This window comes from Rousettus aegyptiacus, unplaced genomic scaffold, assembly GCF_014176215.1.
Source record: "Rousettus aegyptiacus isolate mRouAeg1 unplaced genomic scaffold, mRouAeg1.p scaffold_m13_p_4, whole genome shotgun sequence".
NCBI classification, from domain to species: Eukaryota; Metazoa; Chordata; class Mammalia; order Chiroptera; family Pteropodidae; genus Rousettus; species Rousettus aegyptiacus.
In genome coordinates, this window is record NW_023416307.1 from 112,426,197 (window position 1) to 112,447,193 (window position 20,997).

General features: G+C 38.8%; 1 protein-coding gene and 1 pseudogene across 3 annotated transcripts in view; both read left to right on the forward strand.

Annotated features, from left to right (window-relative positions):
* The window catches only part of ARHGEF3 (Rho guanine nucleotide exchange factor 3), a 272,865-nt gene that overhangs the window by 170,550 nt on the left and 81,318 nt on the right, over positions 1 to 20,997 (forward strand). The gene's annotated exons all lie outside the window — the stretch shown is intronic.
* Positions 4,851 to 4,968, forward strand: LOC118601896 (annotated as a pseudogene).

Here is a 20,997-nt window from a genome sequence, read left to right on the forward strand (position 1 = left end):
CGTGGGGCCCTCAGAGATTCTCATCTCGGAGGATGCTCAGGAGGAAGTTTCTTATTTCTACAGTAGTGCATTTTTTGTTGCAATGACCCACATCTCTTATCTGAGGTGGGCTTTCTCTGCACAGGAGAGACCTAACAAAGGCCCAGGGTTGGAAAATACTGGGATAGGAGCAGAATGCGTCAGATAGTGTAGGGCAGGGACCAGTATCCAGGACCAGTACCAGTCTGTGGCCTGTAAGGAGCCCAGCCTCACAGCAGGAGGTGAGTGGCAGGCAATCAAGCAAAGCTTCATCTGTATTTGCAGCCGCTCCCCAGCACTAGCATCACCACCTCAGGTCATCAGGCATTAGATTCTCATAGGAGCATTGGCCCGTGGTGCCAAAAGGTTAGTGACTGCTGGTATAGGGAGACTCATAGGTCTTCAGGGCTGCCTGTACCCTCCCAGTGTGAGTCAGGTGACACTGGTTACAGGGGTCAAATCCAAAAGGCTGGATTCCACCTAGAACCACTGGAAGTTTCTTCCCCATTTGTAATGTGACCCTATCAACATAAAAATTTTGAATTGCTGTTAAAGAGTAGAGTTCATAGGTAAATGATGGATACTACTGGTGTTAGTATATATATTATATATAAAGAGAGACAAATCTGAAATGATTTGATGAAAAGTTTACCTCTGGGGATAGTCCTTGGGTAATTTTAATTTTCTCCTTTTTGCCTGTCTGCATCTTCTACTTTTTTTCTGCAAAGATTATGTGTTATACACTAAACAAACAAACAAACAAAACTCACCAATAACAGGGTTTGTTTTGTTTATTTGTTTAAGGAACAGAGTATTGGGGAAAGGATTGAGGAATGGAGAGCCCATTAGCAGGTTATGGAAATAGTCCAGGTGAGGAGTGACAAGGGTGCAGAAGGAGGGCAGGAGGGAAGTGAGTTTTAAAGTGGAATCCAGAGTGCTAGGAGACAGGAAGGGAGAGGGAGGGGCAGCAGGGAAGGCGTTAGTGATGACTCAATGGCCTTGTGTCAGTAACCGGAGAAGAGATAGATGGGGGAGGAAGGGGGAGGAAGAGAGAGAGAGTGCCTAGCAGGCAAGAGGAAGTGGGGGCATGGGGGACACAGGCATACATTCCAGCACATAGTGGGGACCTCAGGTGAAGTTTGAGGCCATTTCCTTACCGAAAGGCAACATGGTAAATAAGCACATAGATGAACCTGGGAGCCAGACCACCTGGTGTTTCAGCTCCACTCTTACTATGTGATCTTAAGCAAGTTACTTGACCTCCATTGTGTCATAGTTTCTCCATCTGTATATGAGGATAATAATAATATCTACCTCATAAGGTCCGATGTTACTAAGCTCTATATAATGACTGATAAATAAAAATAGAAACAAGAATTTGAGCCCCTCGAGGACCTGGAATGTATGTTTAATTGGTCTCTCTCTAGGTGCCTCCCGTAATGCTAGGCAGGTATATTGTAAACACTGTACATAAAGTCGTTTCAAGTTCCAAATAACCAAGTTTACAAAGAACTTTTGGTACACAACTATTTCATCAGATGGGAAATGCCTGCATTTTCAGAAATTCCAAGAACTGCAGTGTCTTGTACCTACAGATGATGGATGATGTGAGAAAGTATCAATTAAACAAATAAGGCTTTAACACATTGTTAGTAAGTATCTGGCAGTGTGTTACTGTGGTGGGAGAAACACTGCTTAAAATTCAGAAAATGTATAAAGCAACTTGGTTTTGGATCTTGAGCCAAAATTGATAAGATCTAAGGCACAGGGACTACATTTTGTAAAGAATTTTTCAAAAAGTCCCTTTCAACTGTCATGTCCCGGCTGGAGTGTTAAGGCAGCCCTCTGAGGCGGGAAACGGGAAGATTCAGGCACAGTATTTTTAGAATACATTGTTCTCTGAATTCTAGAAACAGCCAACCTAGATGAAAATGTGATTTCAGATACACTCTTCCACTCTTTGTGCTACTTTAAGATTGGTATCTAGAAATAGAAAACAAAGTGTGTTTTCTTTTTCTGGTAATTAAATTTCTTGTTGTTTCACCCAGAAGTGGGGAGCGATTGTATATTTTGGGCTACTACAATTGGTAAAACATCATCTTTAAGGCAACAGGCCATGGGCATCATGGAAAGGAAGTGTGATATCAGTGTGAACACTTTCTGGTTGAGGTCATGATACACAATTAATAAAAGCAGCTAACAGTAATTGAGCTTTTACTGTGTAGCTTAACGTATATTTTCTCCTTTAATCCTTTCAACAACCCTGAGAAGTTGCTACTATCACTGGACACATGAAAAAATGAAGCCGAAACAGGTGAAGAAATTTAATCAAGGCTGTAACTCTGTATTGCTAGAATGAATCCAGAGACTATCACTAAACCATTTTATTATGTGCATTGAAAAAACAACAACCCTTGAATGTGTGCTATTTTTGTTTTAAATAAACGAACAAACAAAAAGAGTTCTAGCTTCTCATGCAAACTTGTAAAGAGTTATGTAAGTTTCTGGTGAAAGACCTCCTGATTTTGTAGGTACAGGACACTTAGGTGCTATTTTGTAACCACCAGGAACATGCAGAATGAAGTAGCTTCACAAAAGGCTGTTCCCATGTCTGCAGGAGATGAATGAGGCTTGATTAAGATAAAAATAAAGCTCTTTTTGTGGTTTTACTAAATAAAGAACTGGATACCTGCTGATAATAATTAGAGTTCAGTTCAGCCTTTTAAAAAACCCACCCCCAACGTCAAATGTATTAAGATGTGTTAGTGGGAGAGTTGAATGGTGTTCTCTCCACTACCACGCTCAAACGACTTTTATTACATGATAACCACAATAATCTACCTTTTGTTGAGCTCCTCCAATTTTTTCAGAAACAGTACCAGGCCCATTACCTATATTTTATTATTATTTAAGCCCGAAAAAAAGCCCTTACGGGAGAGAGTATCATTGCCATTGTATATTTAGGAAACTGAGTCTCTGAAAAATTAAGCGAATTGCCCAAAACCACAGAGCTAGCCAACAGCACAGCTTAGACTTGACTCCTCAAATTTTCTTTTTTATTGTAGAAATTCTCAAGCATACACAAAATTTGAGAGATCAGTGTAATGAAGCCCCTCTATACTGGTTTACCCAGTTCTAATAGTTATCCATCATTTACCTTTTTTTTTTTTTTACCTATTCTCTCATTCACACATTCTTTATTTTTTGTCATCCTAAGGCAAATCCCAGGCAGCATATCATTTAATCTATAAATTAAACCCAAAGGTAGTTTAAATGTCACATTAGCATTTTGTGCTTCAGAGCTACTTCCTACTCAACTCAAATCTTGCTTTGCTCCACAATGAACTTTTCTCTGGTTCATGGTGCTTATCGTGATCACGATGTCTCTCTGAGGTGTTTCCTGTGCCTCATAAACTCCAAGGGGGCAGCAGCTGTGCTATCCTTCACCCCTACCCTCCCACCCCCTCGCTCTGCACTGAGTCAGTTGGTCCAAGTACTGCTTATAAAATGAAGAGGAAATGCTTTTAAAGACCTCAACTTTTAAAAATTGGAGGTTCACTATTTTCAAGCAATCCTAGGAAAACAAGAGACTCTTGGAAGGAAGAGGTGAGAAAATGCTTCTTCTGAACCCCAAGCTCACTGCTTCATTGTGAAAGCATCTTTCATGTATAGCACAGTTGGCCAGTAACTGCTTGGGAAACTAACTCGAAAGGACAAAAGGAGGCTAAATTATGGTATGAATGTGCAAGTTTGATTCTTAGAATTATGCCTCAATTTGGGTAAGGTTGAGTTGGCTGTAGAGCAGAAGAAACTGCTGTTGTGGAATAAATTCTGGGGATTTGGGAAGTTACCCCCACCCCGAATTGAAATTCCTGGGAGTCTGTCTGTAGTTTATGACTTGGTAGAATAGTGGAAGCTTGGAATGTGGAATGAGAATATCTATGTTTTTCTCCCCTGTTTGCCTCTAATTCACTGTGTGTCTTTAGAAAGGTCACTTAAGCTCTCTAAGCCTCTATTTCTTAATCTAGCTATTCAATAAATACAACTGAGTGCCTACTATGTGCTGAGCACTGGGCATCAAATAAGGTGGCATATGTGAAAATAATTTGTAAATAATTCTGCAATATTTATGGTATTTTCCTTGTTAAAATTCAAGTGCCTTTGGAAAGGAACACTTTGAATAGTAATCTGTCCTTGTGAATGATTCTTAGCTTTTTAGAGCTTTGACAGAGAGGGGAAGAAGACAGTCTACGAAGCTCTGGGCTTACGAAGGATATACTTGGTTAAAGACTGGATATGAAGATGGATGTTGTATGAGGAAAGGTTGTGAAGTTAATGCTTGAACAAGCTCTGTTCTAAAAGAGAACTGTATACTTTCTGGTGTACAGAAGAGTATTCAAAGCAGCAAAAACAGCAAATCCAGCAGCTTACACATACTTTGAACTCATTCACAGTGATTTCCACAAATGTGTCCCTTTTGAATAAACAACACCTGGGCCTGGAATTTCTCTAGTGATTTTCACCGTAACAATTAAATCTTGTTAATTGTTGTTTGATCAACATAAGCCATAAGACCATTACCTGGTCTTTTAATTTAACCCCTACTTCCTCCAACCCCATTTTAAAATCTCTACATTTCTGTATAATTGTGCGTATGTTCTGGCATTTCTTTGAGATATAAAGGAAAGTAAAATATAGCAAACGAAAGGGATAAATAAAAGTCCCTTGGATTGGAGTAAAGAAAAAATTGTTATGGACGCAAGTGGGAATTTTAGCACTGTTAAACAGATTATGTGTTATATTGTTAGCTATTAAACATTATTATATAGTGGGTCCATGGCCATGCTACCCTGAATAAGCCCAATCCTGTCTGATCTTGGAAGCTAAGCAGGTCGGGCCTGGTTAGTACTCAGATGGGAGACTACCTAGGAAGACCAGGTGCTATAGGCATAAAAAATAAAATTAAAAAAATAAGGGATTGTAAGCTAACAAGGTCCTTGCAATCTGTGAGGTCAACCAAGGGTTGCCTCACCTAAAAAATAAGATTAAAAAAAAGAAAAAAGCATTATTATATAATGGACAGATTAGCGACCTTGGGAAGGCTGGATTCATTTTCATTAGTGCAAATTACAAGAACCAAGGCCACTAAAGTAACTCAGGGATCCTTAGAGCAGTGGAAAGTAGAAGTTTAGGGGCAGCTGCTGCATGGCGAGAGCTATGCTGAGCACTGGGGAAATGAAGATGAATGAGATATAGTCATAGCCATTGAACAATAACAACTTCAGTGCAATGTAGTAAGTGGCCTACCACATGCCTTTATTTATTCACTCAGTAAACCTGGCCTTGGTTGGGGCCTTGCCAAAGAGTTTAGCTCTGATTCTGCAGGTAGTGGAGACCATGGAAGACAGATATGATCTGATTGGCATGGTTTTTTCAGTGGTCAAGAACTGAGAGAGTGGCTTAATGGAATTGAGGCCTGGCAGCTGGTAGATCAATTTGGAAGTCATTTCTCCCAGGGAGATCATCTCCTTATAGAGTTTTACTATATGTTAAAATGTATGTTGTTCTATGTCACTGTGAACAAAAAAGGAAGAATCAATGAACAAAGAAACACAAAATATAGCACCAATTTTTAGAAAAAAATATAGCACCAATTTTTGGAATAAGACTTATTTCAATTCAGGCATCATCAAATAGACCTGGTGTAACCCAGTACTGCTGTAGTTTTGTTGTGGCACGTTCAAATTTAAGACCCATGGAGCCAATTGAGATGAATTGTGAGCCTTTATTAGCTGGCCAGCGACTGACTCTCCCCACTAGAGAGTCAGCTCTGAGCTTTCAGAGGAGGTTGCTTATAAAGCCTACAATTACATTAAACAAGCAAGTAGGTTTACAGAAGAAGGAGTTAGCCATTAGCATATCTTTGCACAGGATAACTACACCCTTAATATTAGCATATCTTTGCACAGGATAACTACACCCTTAACATTAGCATATCTTTGTACAGGATAACTACACCCTTAACATTAGCATATCTTTGCACAGAATATCTCCTAGAACTATGCTCTGGTTAAACATTAAACAAGCAAGCAGAAGTTGGCCATTTGAAAATTCCACCCCACCCCCCCTTAACAGTTTCCTAGTGTCTTATTAGTGGTGAGACCGGTGTTATATGATTTCCCCCCTTGGTTCAGATGAAGGAATGGAAGCAAATATGGTGTATTAGTTATATATAACAATATTACCACAAATTTAGCAGCTTAAAACAATCCACATTTATTTTCTCAAAGTTTTTGTGGGTGAGGATTCTGGTATGGCTTAGCTGAGTCCTCCACTTTCAGGTCTCACAAGGCTATAGTTAAGGTGTTGGCCAGGGCTGTAGTCTCATCGGAGGTTGGACTGGGGAAAGATCTGCTTCTAAACTTATGTAGTTGTTGGCAGCATTCAGTTCCTTGTTGTTGTAAGACTGAAGACTTCTTATTGGCTCTTGGCCAAGGTTGTCCTCAGCTTTTAGAGGCCGCCCGCAACTCCTTGCCACATGAGCCTCTCAGCATGACCTCTTGTTCTTCAATGTCAGCAAAGGAGAGAGTTGCCTTGAAATATGGGTGTTACAATCTTATGTAATCACATACATATAGTCATGAACATGCTGTCACTTTGCTATATTCTATATGTCTAGAAGCAAATGGCTAGGCCGGCGTATACTCCAGGGCAGAGACTCAAGAAGGGCATGAACACAACCAGGCATAAGTCATGGGGGCCACCTTAGAAGGCTTTCTACTATGTGTGATGTTCAATGACCTCGTAGAGGTAATAGAGCAGATAAGAGGTTAAAGAGACCACAGCTTATAGGGTTCCCAGAAAACATTGCTGTTGTCACACAATCACCGTCTTACACCATGTAATCTTGGGAAATTGATCCAGATTTTCCATCAGATCTTTCAGGCTTATTATTTTAGACTGTGACAAGGTTGAGGCAATACATGTTTCATTTATCTATCGGCTGGAACCCTGGCGGCAGCAGCAGTTGGTATTGGTTTTATTTTCCTATTCCTTTTTTGTTTTGTTCCATTTCATTAAATATTATCTTTTCTTTCTTTCTTTCTTTCTTTTTTTTTTTTTTTGCCAAAAAGATATTGCTCCTTTTAGTTGTTTTTAACTTTAATTTGTTTAGTTCAACTAATTTGAATAATAGTCATTTAAGGAAAATTAACAGAGGCAGGCAGGGTTTCAGACAACATGCTTAGAAAGTTTCAGGTAGTCATTTCAAGAATTCTGTTCATTAATTTAGTGATAAACCATAAGAAAAAGAGCTTAATGGCTCTTAGAAAAGCTCATCCTGGCATCCTGATGGATCTGCCTTGAGCAATCTCTCCGTCCCAATTTCCCTTCCTATAAATCTGCAGGGTGCACTATCCATACTAATGAGATGTTCTGAAGAAAACTAATAATTTTTTAACATAAGCTGGAAATCTTGCACAATAGAAATTGATTTGCATTTTTCACTGTTGAACAAAACTGTGTCATGAAGCTTTAAGTAATTGTCATTCACTAATGCCTGCTGTGTATCAGGTACCCTGCTTGCTGTCTTCATTTCCTTTTCGTACACAGTTTTGATGGTGACCTTGAAAGGTAAATATTATTATCTTCATTTTGCAAATGGTGAGTCTGAGATTCAAAGATGTTGTTTAACAAATTCAAGGTCACAGCTATGATGAGTTGGTATTCTGCCTGACTCCATATCCTGTTAACATGTCATTGCATAAGTAATTCTGGAACCCAGATTGATTCCTCACTCAGATTGCAATCCATGTATTATTTTTACTGAAATCAGTGGCAATTTTTTAGAAGCCAGAAAGGATAGAACTTAAAGGAGTTTTCTTCTTTTGTGTCATTGTTCTCTAAGAAAAAGTGTTATAGAAAAACCAAAGGTTAAATGGCATGATATTTTCACCTTTTAAAATATAAACTATATATCCACACTATGGAATACCATATAGCAATAAGAAAAGGAAGGAAAGAAGGAAGGAAGGAAGGAAGGAAGGAAGGAAGGAAGGAAGGAAGGAAGGAAGGAAGGAAGGAAGGAAGGAAACAATGGTAGATCTAAGATGAAAAAGATAGACAAGATACATTGTTAGATTTAAAAAATCAAGTTACAGAAATTTTAGTCTGATGCTATTAGTGTGCCAATCTTAACCACATAAAAAGCGATTCAATTTATTTTTCAAAGATAAACAAAAGCATCAAAAGAAGTCTATAAGGATATCATCCTAAATTCATTAAAATGATTCCTTCTGAGGATGGGGTCCAGTTTGGCCCCAGTGGTGGTCTAAGGAAACTTTATCTAATCTTTAATGTCTTAAGTTTTTACAAGGAGAAAATATGCATGTGTTACTCATGTAATTAGAAGTTACTTTTCTAAAAGCCAAGTGTAGAGCACAAAGTCAGCCTACCTCGTGAACAGCCACAGCCAAAAGTTACAGTTATTTACAAGTCATTTCAACAATAAAGAAAAAAGATGAACTAAAAATACCACATCACCAAGAGGACTTATCCCCACAGAGATTTCTAAATCAGCTAGGGCTTTGATGTCTGGCCATTGTCTGATTAAGGTGCTTGCTCTGGAATTAGCTCTGGCCACCCTAGAGAGAGTCCCATGATGAGCCATGTTCAGGTTAGGGGGATGAGTGAGCGGGTTGGCTTCCTTCCAGACATCTGTGCTCTCCATCACTTCACCTTATGTAAGGTAATCTTCCAGGACCAGATGGGTATGTATAGTGGTGGGGGCGGAGGGCATGTGACAAAGGGGTTAGTTGAAGGAGAAGAGAGGGCTAAGAAAAGAACTTATTTTTTTAAGGTAAAAGCATTGAGTTCTAGGCATCTGCTGGGAATCATTTAATGTCCAAGCTGATTAACTCAGTTGGGTACCAGTCTAATGAGACAGGTATGGACTCCATCCTTTGGTGGGTCCGATCACTTAATTCCTAGGCAACATGGCATGAGAATTCTTGACTATTTTTCTAATCTTTCAGTGTATGTTACTGATGCTAAATTAGCCATATCCTCAGCAATATGATCAAATACTATTTGCTAGGTGAATAATTTTTTTCCAGTCTGCACTAAAGTAAACACATATATAACTATTAAAAACATGTATATCCATATTCATCTTAATATGTCACATTCTACTAGTGTGTAATTCTACTTGGGGAAACATTGCCAGAAATGTGATGAGTTTTGGCTTGGGGAGGAACTGGGTTCAAATCTGCCCTCCACAATTAACTTAGTAACCTGGGGACTTAACCTTCCTAGGCTCAATTTCCTCACCTCAAAGTGGGCTTACTTACTGTGGTTTCTTCCTCATAGGGCAGTTGTAAGGATTGCCTGAACTAATGTCTGTAAAGCATAATGTGTAGTTCTTACAAATTGTTAACAGAAGAAAAAAGGTCTTTGCAAATAATAGAATAAATGCCAAGGTCTTGATTAAATATGACATCTGTAAAAGGTACTGTCATTTTTTGGTAATGATTTGGTTCTCAACTTCTCATTTTGGAACGTTGTATGTGTATGTGTGTTGGGGGGGGGTTCCACTAAACTGTTCCCTTTTAGTCCTCTTTTTATTAACATTATTTTAGCTGTCGTTCATGAAATTACCTATTTCAAATAAATCTGATAGCTGAAAAAGGTAAAGTACATTATCTAAGTAATTACATAGCTGCTCTGAAATGCATAGAATCACACCCAAGAATTTTTCTAATTAAATGGTCTTTGTGGGGGTGAAGTCTCTAGTATGAAACTATGTAACTAAAGCCTTAGAAACATCTCATCAGATTATGTGAGTGCTTATGTTTAAATTTTGTGTCAAATATATCTGCTCTGGCTCTCAGCTTGCTTGTTAACTTTGAACTTAGAAAAGTGAAGTTTACTCTGTTGTTACTTGGCTTTCAAGTGACTGCCTTGATGGAGAAGGTGGGACAGTACAGGCGGTACGGAGTTGATGGCAACTAATTGGGTAAGTTGTGCCTAAATGGAGGCCTTCGAAGATCTCGTGTAACAGAGCAAACGGGAGTTTGCTGTGGTTCAAAAAGTGACTTAGTTTGGGAAGCCTACCTTTAAGGAAGCCCCTAAGTTCTCTTACTCGTCACTTCTTTAGAGCTTCTGCCAGATTAGTTCGTGGGGTTGACTGAGCTTTTCCCACCATTGCTACTCTAAGCAAAGACTTAAGAAAGGTTGATCCTTCTCACTCTTGTGTTGAAATGCCAAGTGGGTGGCATATCTAGGGATCTTAATTTGCCATTCTGTTTTGCCTTGAACTTGACTAGTACAGATGAGGAGCTGGGGGTACTCATGTATTGGAGTCGAAGAGAAGGGGTTTTCAGCATTCTTAACATCAGGTAGATATATATATCCTAAGGCAAGAGGCTTTCTTTGGTAGTGCTTCACCGTGTATGTGAATACAGGAACATTTTTATTTGTTTTACCATTTTTGAAAGCCTTCTCTTTCTCAGTAAATCTTCTTACCTGTGAAATTTAATAAAGCAACATCCTAGACATTCTTACCTTTTAAAAAGAGGAGACCATTTTAGTCTTTAATGAAAGAGGTAAAAAATAATTTTAAAATCTTTGAGTAAATAGTAATCATTTCAATATATGAGCAAGTGAATTTCCAATGCACGCCTAGCTGCTCTTTTGGCCTTTCAGGAGTGGGATATGTCTTCTCAGTTTTAAAAATAGGTGCAGTGAAGAGGTCCCGGGGAACATGAGTCAGTGCAGAGCTGGGCTTCCATCCTGGTGTCTCAAACTTTTATTGACTGCTGATGATGCTCACTGTGCTAAGTCCCTTAGCAAACACACAATTCTAATCTCATGTGAGAGACAAACATATAAACAATGAACTATGGCTCAAGGAATGTGTGTTGTAGTAGAGATACTTTAAAAAGAAGCCATGATGGGAGCCTGCTTGGACTCTCAACCTTATCTGTAAATGTGGCAACTAGACGACATCTCTGTTCTTTTCCAGCTTTGAAACTCTATGATTCTGTAGAAACAGATCACATCTTGTCCTAAAACATTTGTTTGCATGACCATTGAATAGTAAATATACCACTGGACACAGTAAATATTTATGGCCCCCTGAAACAGAGTGTTTTTTCCTGTTGCTGACCATTGTTGGCTGGATCTCCTAAGCACAGCCTGGGCTTTTCATTATAGAGTATAGCAGAGAAAGGTTCCACCTCTCTTTTGCAGAATATCTGGGATGGTCTTAAAAAGCAACCTCTTTGCCACAAGGCGCTAAAAATACCCACCGAAAAACAAGGTGGGCTGCTGGAGCTGTCTCATCTCCATTTCCTCTTAGCAACTTGAGGGAAAATGCAGAGGATGACACACTTCCACGATGAGATAATGCCTGGGATCTGGTGGTTGAAGTCATCCCCAAAGGGCTTCCTGTCAGATGAAACACTTCCGGGCCTGAGAGCGCCTGGGATCCTACAGGGTCTACCACTTTCTTTCCCAGAGTTTGCAAACCTCTGATAAGGGAGCTCACTCCCTTTCTTTGGAGGGTAAAGGAGTAAATGTGATTCTTTGCTATGAGCTGCCAGATTGTAAAGAAGGTAGATTTCTAGGGTTAAAGGGTCCTTGCAATAGTGAATCGATGCTTGCAAACCCAATCAGTAAAACCTCAGCTACTAGACTCCTTGAGATTTGGAAAGAGGGAGCAGGGTATAGAAAATGTCTAAATAACCAAGCCCTCATTCTTCTTTGTTTTGCATTTTTAATAAACTTTCACTTTGGAATAATTTTAGATTTATAGAAGAGTTGCAAATATGGTACAGAGAGTTTCTGTAAGAAAGTAACATTGATACAATACTACTAATGAAGCTATGCTATATTTGGATTTCACCATACATTCTTCTTTAAAAGACAAAATCAAAAACTAAATGCCACGCACATGTATACATACACTAATACATAAATATATTTAAAATTTTACTTTTAAAACATATGTGCAAATACACAAATGTATCTAGTTTATATAAATAGATATTATGTTCTGCCTTTGACAGGTTATACAAATTGTCATTTGCCATTTTCAGAGAACCACCCATCATTATGCATTGGCCTCTTGATGTTTTGGGTCTGTTTGGCCCAAAGAATTTGTGCTTTTTAGGGCCTCAGTTCAGCTCCTCACAGTTTTTCTAGTTCCTTTCACATTGCCAAGCTGCCGGCTATTACTTTTCTCTGCTGTCAGCATTTTTGTCTGTGAGAGACCTCGCATTTACACTTCAGCTGCTAACCTTTTAAGATTTTATAACCATGTACTGGGGCTTCTTAGAATCATGGAAAGAAAAATACCTGTAAATGAGGTACAGGAGCTGTACTAGCATGTGGCTTTTATGATATTTTCTCAAAAGACTTTTTATTATTTCCTAGTTTTTGACTAGATTTTGATAAATAACAATACAAAGTTTAGAATAATTTAAGAAATGGAATCCAGATTTTAATAGCTAAAAATATTGAAGTGACTCTGTCTCACATAGAAATTTTTACCAAAAAAATTCACCCCAGTGTTATGTTCTCCTAATGTATTTAAATTATCATTTAACTCTGTAATCATTAACCTGTGTACAATTTTGAATTAATTTTTTCCACATGGTGTTTTACAAAAATATTTATTATAGAAAAATTGGGAAATATATACAAGAAGTTTTTTTTCTTTATTTTTATCAAAATATCTTTATTTTGAAAGACTTCATAATATTCTGTTTTATGGCTATATATAAAATGTTATTTAGGTCATTTCTACTTTTTAAAATATAAGCAACCCCATTATGAACAGTTTTGTAGCTACACTTCTGCACACATCCAAGAGGCTGTCTTCCCAAGAGTGAAATTTTTGAGTTAAAATGTACACTTTGATGGCTGTTGATCGCCATTCCCACGTTAGCAAAGTGTTACAAATATGCAATTTTCCAGCTACTGGAGGAAGCTTAGAACCCTGAAGTTCCAGCCTAGAGTAGTTTGAGTGACTGTGCACACACAATAGCAAAGGAAACAGCCCTACCTCCACCAGAATCACTGCTTGTGTATTCACGCTGGGGTGTATTCAAACAGCCAGAACTAAGCCTTTTCAGGTGACTTATTGACTCCTGGGAGGAAACTGTTTGCCAAGACCTGTTGCAATTGGTTGTGACCTCATCGACCGGAGGTGATAGGTTGGATCCAGCGTTTATGAGGGGCAGGCTTCCACAGGCTCTGCCCCTCATGGCATTTCCTCAGCTGCCAGCTTCAACTAGCTTCACAAAATAGCCTCTTTAATGATTAGTCATCCTCTTCAATTCCCATTGGTAATTACTGGACCATCTTTTTATCTTCATGTTTTCTGCATAGTGGACTGTCAGGCAAAACTTCTTGGCAAGTTTTCTAACCAATTAAAAATGGAAGACTAATTCCATTGAGCAGTCAATTCCAGTTAGCTCGGCTGGTGGGACTGTGGCGTTAAGGCTGGACTCAGAGGCAAGGGTTTGATTTCTCACGAACTCAGTTGGCCATGCTCTTTTCAGAGTATGGTAGCTGAGTAGGAAAATGTCTGGATTCTTTGCTTGCTGCCTCCCCTTCCTTTTCAATAAAGTCTGTTTTAATTAGACTGTTATTTCTGAACCTCCTGATTCTGATCCTGACTCTTCACCTTTTTTAGGAAGTCATTTGTTTATCAAATAAAGCATACTTTCTGCCAGCTCTGCATTTTTAAAAGCATGAATTCGTGTTGAACACTTGGAGGATGGGCCTTCTGGGAGAGAATAAAGACTACACAATGCAGACTGATTCCTTCACATCATCATTGGCCAGCACATAATTTTTTTAATATATCTCATATGGTTGTCTGTCCTATAAATGCCTTCAGAACAAGTATGGACCATTCAGAATAGGACAAAACGAGGAAAAAATCCAGGTAGGCAAGAAATGGGTTGAAATCACATTCATATCCCCAGGCACAGAATTGCGATGGGCCCATGTAGGAACTCTGGGTGAGTGAGTGAATGAATCATTGAATAAATAAATCACTGAATAAATTGAATTATAAATGAATGTATGGCACAGTTAATTAGAATAACCCCATGGTGGGATAGGTAATGTTTCAGAACTAACTCATAGTTTAAAATGTCAACTATCTCTCATTTTACCCCAAATAGTAATGGATTGAAGTTGGTGTAACATTTCTGTGCACAAAGAAATTATGAAGAAATTCTAAACAAAACCCCACATTAAACAAGCCTTCTTTCCCTATAGGTAATATATGACTTTTATTCCTTTTGAAATTTTTCATCAACTATTGATCCAAAATAATCTGTTTTTCAACTTGGTTCTTCCTAAAATTGCTAACTTGGCTTTATGCAATCATCAGGAGTTACCTCTTAAACACAGAGAATGGGGGAGGGGACAAGGAAATTGAAAAGATGGCTTGCTTAATCAGATGTAAACTTGGTGCCTTTGCCTGCTGAACTGTGTCAAGAAAGTAATTTTTGCTGCAGAAACACGCTAAACACCAGCAATTTTCCTAAGAGATGCGATTTTTCTTTCTTTGGGGAAACTGAGGAAACAAAAACATAAGTCATTTTTTGACTCTAAGAAATCCTTTTTGAACAGGGAGTCCTTCCAGTAGTGTATGACTCAGCTTCTCTACTCTCTTTCTCCCAGGAATCAGGCATAAACTGCATGTGACTCAGTCACAGAGCAGTTTATCACGCCCCAGTTTAGCCATCCAGCCTTAGGTGTCATTCATTCTTACAGGACCTTACAGGTCATTCATTCTCTGTGTTTAAAAAGATGGGGAGTGCTTTGTATTAACTCTCTCTACAAAGTTAGATATTTCTTTCAAGGGAGCAGTATGGTCCTTCCATGTGGCTGAGACCTTTGAAAGTGAAAGTAACAATCAATAACTAATTAATTCAATCTTTCTCTGAATTAATGTTCTTCTTTTTAACATTTAGCATGTCTCGTAATTGTTTCATTTTAATGCATGAAATATGAGTGTGCATCTCTTTTAGAAAGTATAATGTTAAAATTGTGAACACAAAACCATAACTTAGGGAATTTATATTTAGAATACTTTTAGGTAAGGGTTCAACACAGTCTTTAAGTAAAAAGCACCCTAATGCATTTACTTTTCAAATTTTTATTTATTACACTAACATTACATGAGTGTTGTAGAAAATTATAAAATAAGCTTTACAAAAGGTTATTATGTCATAATTTTACTACCAGACCTATTCTTCATATGTTGGCATATAGCTCTCCCAAATGTGTAATTATGTGCACAATGCAAATAGGGTGACATGATGCACAGTTATCGTCTTGTGGTTTGCTCATCTTACTCTGTGGTACATGCGAACATTGCTCTTTTTCATACATATACCTGGACCTTATTATTCTTAATATCTACATAGTATCAAATTGTTCAACTGGAACATAACATTAATTAATCCACTATTAATTAATCCACTATTAGACATATACTCTGCTTCCAGTTTTTCTTACTATAAACTTCAACTTTTTACAATAATGATAGTTGCTTTCTACATCATACCCAGTGCTGCATGGAGCATTTTCCATATTTTCCATATAATAGCTCACTTTTTACTTAATTGAGGCAAAATTCACATAACATAAAATTACTGTGTACAATTCTGTGACATTTAGTACATTCTCCATGTTTTGAAACCATTGTCTCTGTTGAGGTCCAAAACATTTTCATCGCTCTGCAGAGAAACCCCATGATTATTAAGCAGTTATTGTTCCATTTCCCTCTCTCCCCAGCCCTTGGCAAACCGAACTGTTAATCTACTTTCTGTCTATATGGTTTCCCTGCCCTGGATATTTCTTGTAAACGGAATCATACAACATGCGACCTTTTGTGTAATATCTCTTTTAACCATCACAGACCCTGTGGGTAAGACCTAGGGAGGTTAAGGTTCTTGCCAAGGATTCCCACTCTGCAGGACCAGAACTTGATCGCTGCTGTCTCTGGTCTTAAAGCCTCATTGTGTCCCACTGTCCCATGTTCTCTCCCCGTGGTCTACAGACTGTTGTCTACATGTGTTTACTTCTTTCTTAGCGTGTTTACTTTAGCATTGAGAGTAGGTGATTGGTTTTTTCCTTTGCTTCTCGCTTGTAAAATGGGAAAGCTCTAACACAGTGATCACATTAATGTTGACCAGTATTACCTGGGGGAAAACTTACAGAGTTTTCAACTCAGATCTGGGATGAAGCCCACGATTTTGCTTTCCTAATAAGTTCCCAGGTGAGGCTGATGATGCTGGTCTGCAGACCACACTTTGGGAGCCACTGTTCTGACAAATACCATGCGGAAGAACTGTTTCATTTTACTACCTCCTGATCAGAATGCTTGCCATGACACTTAAGAATACTGAGAAAAATTGAACACTTTTCGTAAAAGTGAAAGAAAGAAAGAAAGAAAGAAAGAGAGAGAGAGAGAGAGAGAGAGAGAGAAAGAAAGAAAGAAAGAAAGAAAGAAAGAAAGAAAGAAAGAAAAGAAAAGAAAAGAAAAGAAAGAAAAATCTAACTTCATAAATAAGAGAATAGATAAATAAAATATGGCATAGGGAAGGAGAGATGCAGTTAAGCTATGAACTAGATCTATATAAAACAACATGATAAGGAGTTCAAAAGCAACAATGATAAGTGGAGAAAATATTTAGATTTCCACTCTCAAAATAATACTATACATTATTTGTGGTTGCCTGGAATAAATACATAGAGGTAAAAAGTGCTAAGTTTTCTCCAGAGAAGATATGCAAGTGACCAATAGGCATATGCAAAGATGCTCAATATCAGTTGTCATTAGGGACATGCAAATAAAAACCACAATAATATGCCACTTCATACCCACTAGTATGGCTATAATAAAAAAGGAAAATTAGAGAACAACAAGTGTTGGTGAGGCTGTGGAGAAATTAGGACCTTCATACATGCTGGTAGGAACATAAAATAGTATAGCCACGGTGGAAAAGAGTTGATAGTTCCTCAGAAAGTTAAATATAAAGTTACCATAAAACCCAACAATTCTACTTCTAGGTATATACCCCCCAAAATTAAAAGAAGTCTTCAAATACTTGCACACAAATATTCATAGCAGCACTACTCATTATTGCCAAAAAAATAGAATGGATAAACAAAATGTGGTATATCTAAACAATGGCATATTATTCAGCCAGAAAAGAGAATGAATCTTAACAAGTGCTACTACATGGATGAAACTTAGAAATATTATGCTAAGTGAAAGAAGCCAGATACAAAAAGTTTACATATAATATGATTCCATTTGTATGGATACTCAGCACAGGCAACTCCATAAAGACAAACTAGTGATTGCAGGGACTTGGGAGAGGAGATTTGGGAGGTACAAGGGTTTTTATTTGGTGGGTGATGAAAATGTTCTGGAATTAGATAGTTATGGTTGCACAATATTGTAAATATGCAAATCATCACTGAATTGTATATTTTAAAATGGTTAAAATAATGAATTTATCTCAATAAAATAATTTTGTAATGATAAATGGACTGGTAGTATACACACCTAATCCATGATGATAGTTGCCACTAGAGGTGGCTAGAGTTGGGATAGGGGGCAGAGGTGGTAGGAAAAAGGAGATGTAAGGTATACTAGTAATGTTTTATTTATTTTTTTTAATCTATTTTTAAAAAGCAAATTTAACAACATATTGAGTTCTTAATTCTGGACAGTGGGAATGTCCGCATTTATTATATATTACCCATAGCATTTGCTATGATTTTTTTAATTTCTAAAAATAAAAATCATTCCAAATGCAAAAGGCCCAGGGACATAGGCTTAGCATGGGAAGAGCTGCCTTCTTGTCTAGCGCAGACCTCTGCTCGCCTCCTAAGATCCCACTGGATCCTGGGCTGTCTAGTTTGTGGACTCTCTCTACAGCCTCCACTGGCCTCTCTTGATCAAAGTCATCATTACACCCCTGATTTATTGGGAATGTCAAGGCTCTTGATTCCTCAGTGACTCAGGAACCGGTATTTGCCCTCGTGACTCCTCTCTGAGCCTGGATGCAAATCCTCCTTCCTGTTAGAGAACCCCTGCCGCCAGGCTCACCCAAAGATTGCTCAAGTTAGATCCAGAAAAAAACAGGAAACTGTCTATGTCTGCTTCTGTGAATATGGTAACTGGTGAATATGGAACTGTGGAGAAGACCTTGACCTTTCTTAAAGCATCGATTATTTCTCCTACACGTACTCACCTCTGTTCTGGGATGGATGAGATCTTCAAGTCTATTTACTAGGCTTCATAATAACTGACTGATAGATGAAACCTAAAGACTTCTTCCCCCGTAGTTTAGTAAAGGTATCATCAAACTACAGCCAAATTTGTCCTACTGTCTGTTTATATAAATAAAGTTTGATTGAATTACCACCACACCCTTATTTACTTATTGTTTATATCTGTTTGTGTATTGCATCAGCAGAATTAAGTAGCTGCAACAAAGACCATATGGCCCACAAAACTTATAATAATTATCTTCTACAGAAAAGTTTGCCAATCCTGGTCTAGTGGTTAGGAACATGGGCTATTGACCTTAAATACTCTTAGAAAATAGTTAAAAGACATGGAAGATCTCCCAATCTTCTTATCTTAAAGTGAGGATGACAATGAAATGCAGAGAAACAGGGTGAGAATTCAGGTTCACAAAGTCAACCATTGCATGGTAAAGTTGTAGACTCTGAAGTTAAATGCCACTTACTAGACATATGGCCTTGGGTGTGTCATTGATGGTTATAAACCTGTTGCTTCACTTGTATAATAGTGTTCTTGTGAAGAATAAATGAGATAACTCAGTTATTTCATCAGTCAATATTTACGAGGCTCCATTCTATGCCAGGCACTATATGATGTACTAGTGATAAAACAGCAAACATGAGAGACAAGATCTCTGCCTTCACAGAGTTGTAGCCTAGATGTGGAGATGATAAATAACTGTAAATCAACAAAGATACAGCTATGTCTTGGGGTGGCTGGGCAGGGAGACAGGAGAGAGATGGGGGCTGGGAATTTACAGCTGGGAGTTCAGGGAAGGCCCTTCTAAGGAGCAGTCTTTTGAGTTGATGCCTCAATGACAAAAAGCCAGTCCTGCTGAGATTTGGTGGCAGAGGAGAACGTCCAGTACAAATGTCCCGGCCTGGTAATGAAGGTGCCATGGTCGGGAAGAAAAGGAGGGTGCCAGAGCCCCCGGGGCAAGGAGGAGAGAAGCAGGAGGTGAGGTCTGGCAGGTTAATAGGGTCAGAGCCCATAGAGCATTGTCAATTGTAGCAAAGAATTGGGATTTCAGTCCAAGTGCAGTGGAAGCTCCTGGAGGATTTAGATAACAGGTAAGTGCTATGATCTGAGATAATACTTCAGATGATCCTTCTGGCAGCTGTAATGTGGTGAGATTGTATAGACAAGGTTCGCAACCAGGAGAACAGTTAGCAGGCTATCACTAGTCCAGAGGAGAGATGATGGCAGCTTGGGCTGGGATAGTGGCAGGAGGTGGATAAAAGTAGATGGATACAGTGAAACTGATGAGACTGCTTAAAAGCTTAAATTTAATGTGATAATGTATGGGAAATGCTTAGCACAGGGCCAGGGAAATAGTATCATCACTATCATCATCACCACCGTCACCACCATCACCACCTCCTCCTTCACCATCACTACCACCACCATTACCGTCTCCACCAACCTTCCACCACTACCATCATTATCATCTTGAGAGACAGTGTAGCATTATGGCTTAAGAGTAGCCTCAAGCCATACTACTTTGATTCAAACTCCAGCTCTGCCACTTCTCAGCTCTGTAACTATGGGCAAATTGCACATTCTCTCTATGTTTCAGTTTCCTTCTCTATGAGATGGGGAGATCATAGTATCTTCCTTACAGGACTTTGTGAAGTACCGTAACATGCTTATCAGATAGTACACCCTAAACATTGTTGCTGTTATTTGGGAGCTGGTAAATGGTCCTATACTTCATAGAGATTCAGTGAATATTGCTAAAATCCTAGCATGCTGTGGATATCCTTCTTAGAGGTCAAAAACAAATCCCTCCTTATGTAACCCACTGATTGACGAGGCTAATGGGAGGACTCTCTTGACCTCTGAAATGCTGAAGTTTCAGAGAGACAAGATAGCCTGTTTGTTAGAACATTTTACCTGTAGGCTTTTAAGTCAGCATCCCAGAGATGTAAAGCAATGAAAGAATGGGCTAGGATTTCCACAGAAAAGAGTGTTCCGGATTTTTGCCTGTTTTGTAAAGTTGTGTCTGTGTGAGGGGTGGCAGGGATATTATCTCTTAAAGGGAGGCTGGGTAAGGGCATCTCATTTCTCCATCTTAGGGAGACCCTTGTTTCAGCTGTAGGGCTTGAGGTATAGCTAGAGCTCCCTAAGTATTCCAGCTATGGACTTTGAACAACCTGGGCCAAATGTGGGTGTTATTGTCCTAGTCATGTCTTGGATAGTCAGGCTCCGGGAACCAGAGAATCAGCTGCTGGGACATGAGAAAAGCCCCCAGTTGTACACTCACTTGGGTCCCAGACAGACTTCATGAGAGGCCACATTCACTGCTGGCTGCAGACATGTCCTTCATAAATCCTGGGCAGAGAGCATTTCTGCCATGTGGAAGTCTATCTCAAAGAAACGGCAGTGTGCGTGCCCCTCCACCCACGACCACAGAAGGGATCTCTTTATCCTTTATGTCTTGTGAGCAGTAAAAAGGAAGATTAGTAGCAACACATGATAAAGATCTGCTAAAACCCAGTCTAGGCCTTCTCCCTCCCACTCAGAAGCAAGCTCCCACAGATAGCCAGATAGCAATTTTTACTTCTGGACCAGAGTCCATTCTGATAACTGAAGGCTGGGATTTTTATAACTTCAGGGGCCCTGGATATCTTTTTCTG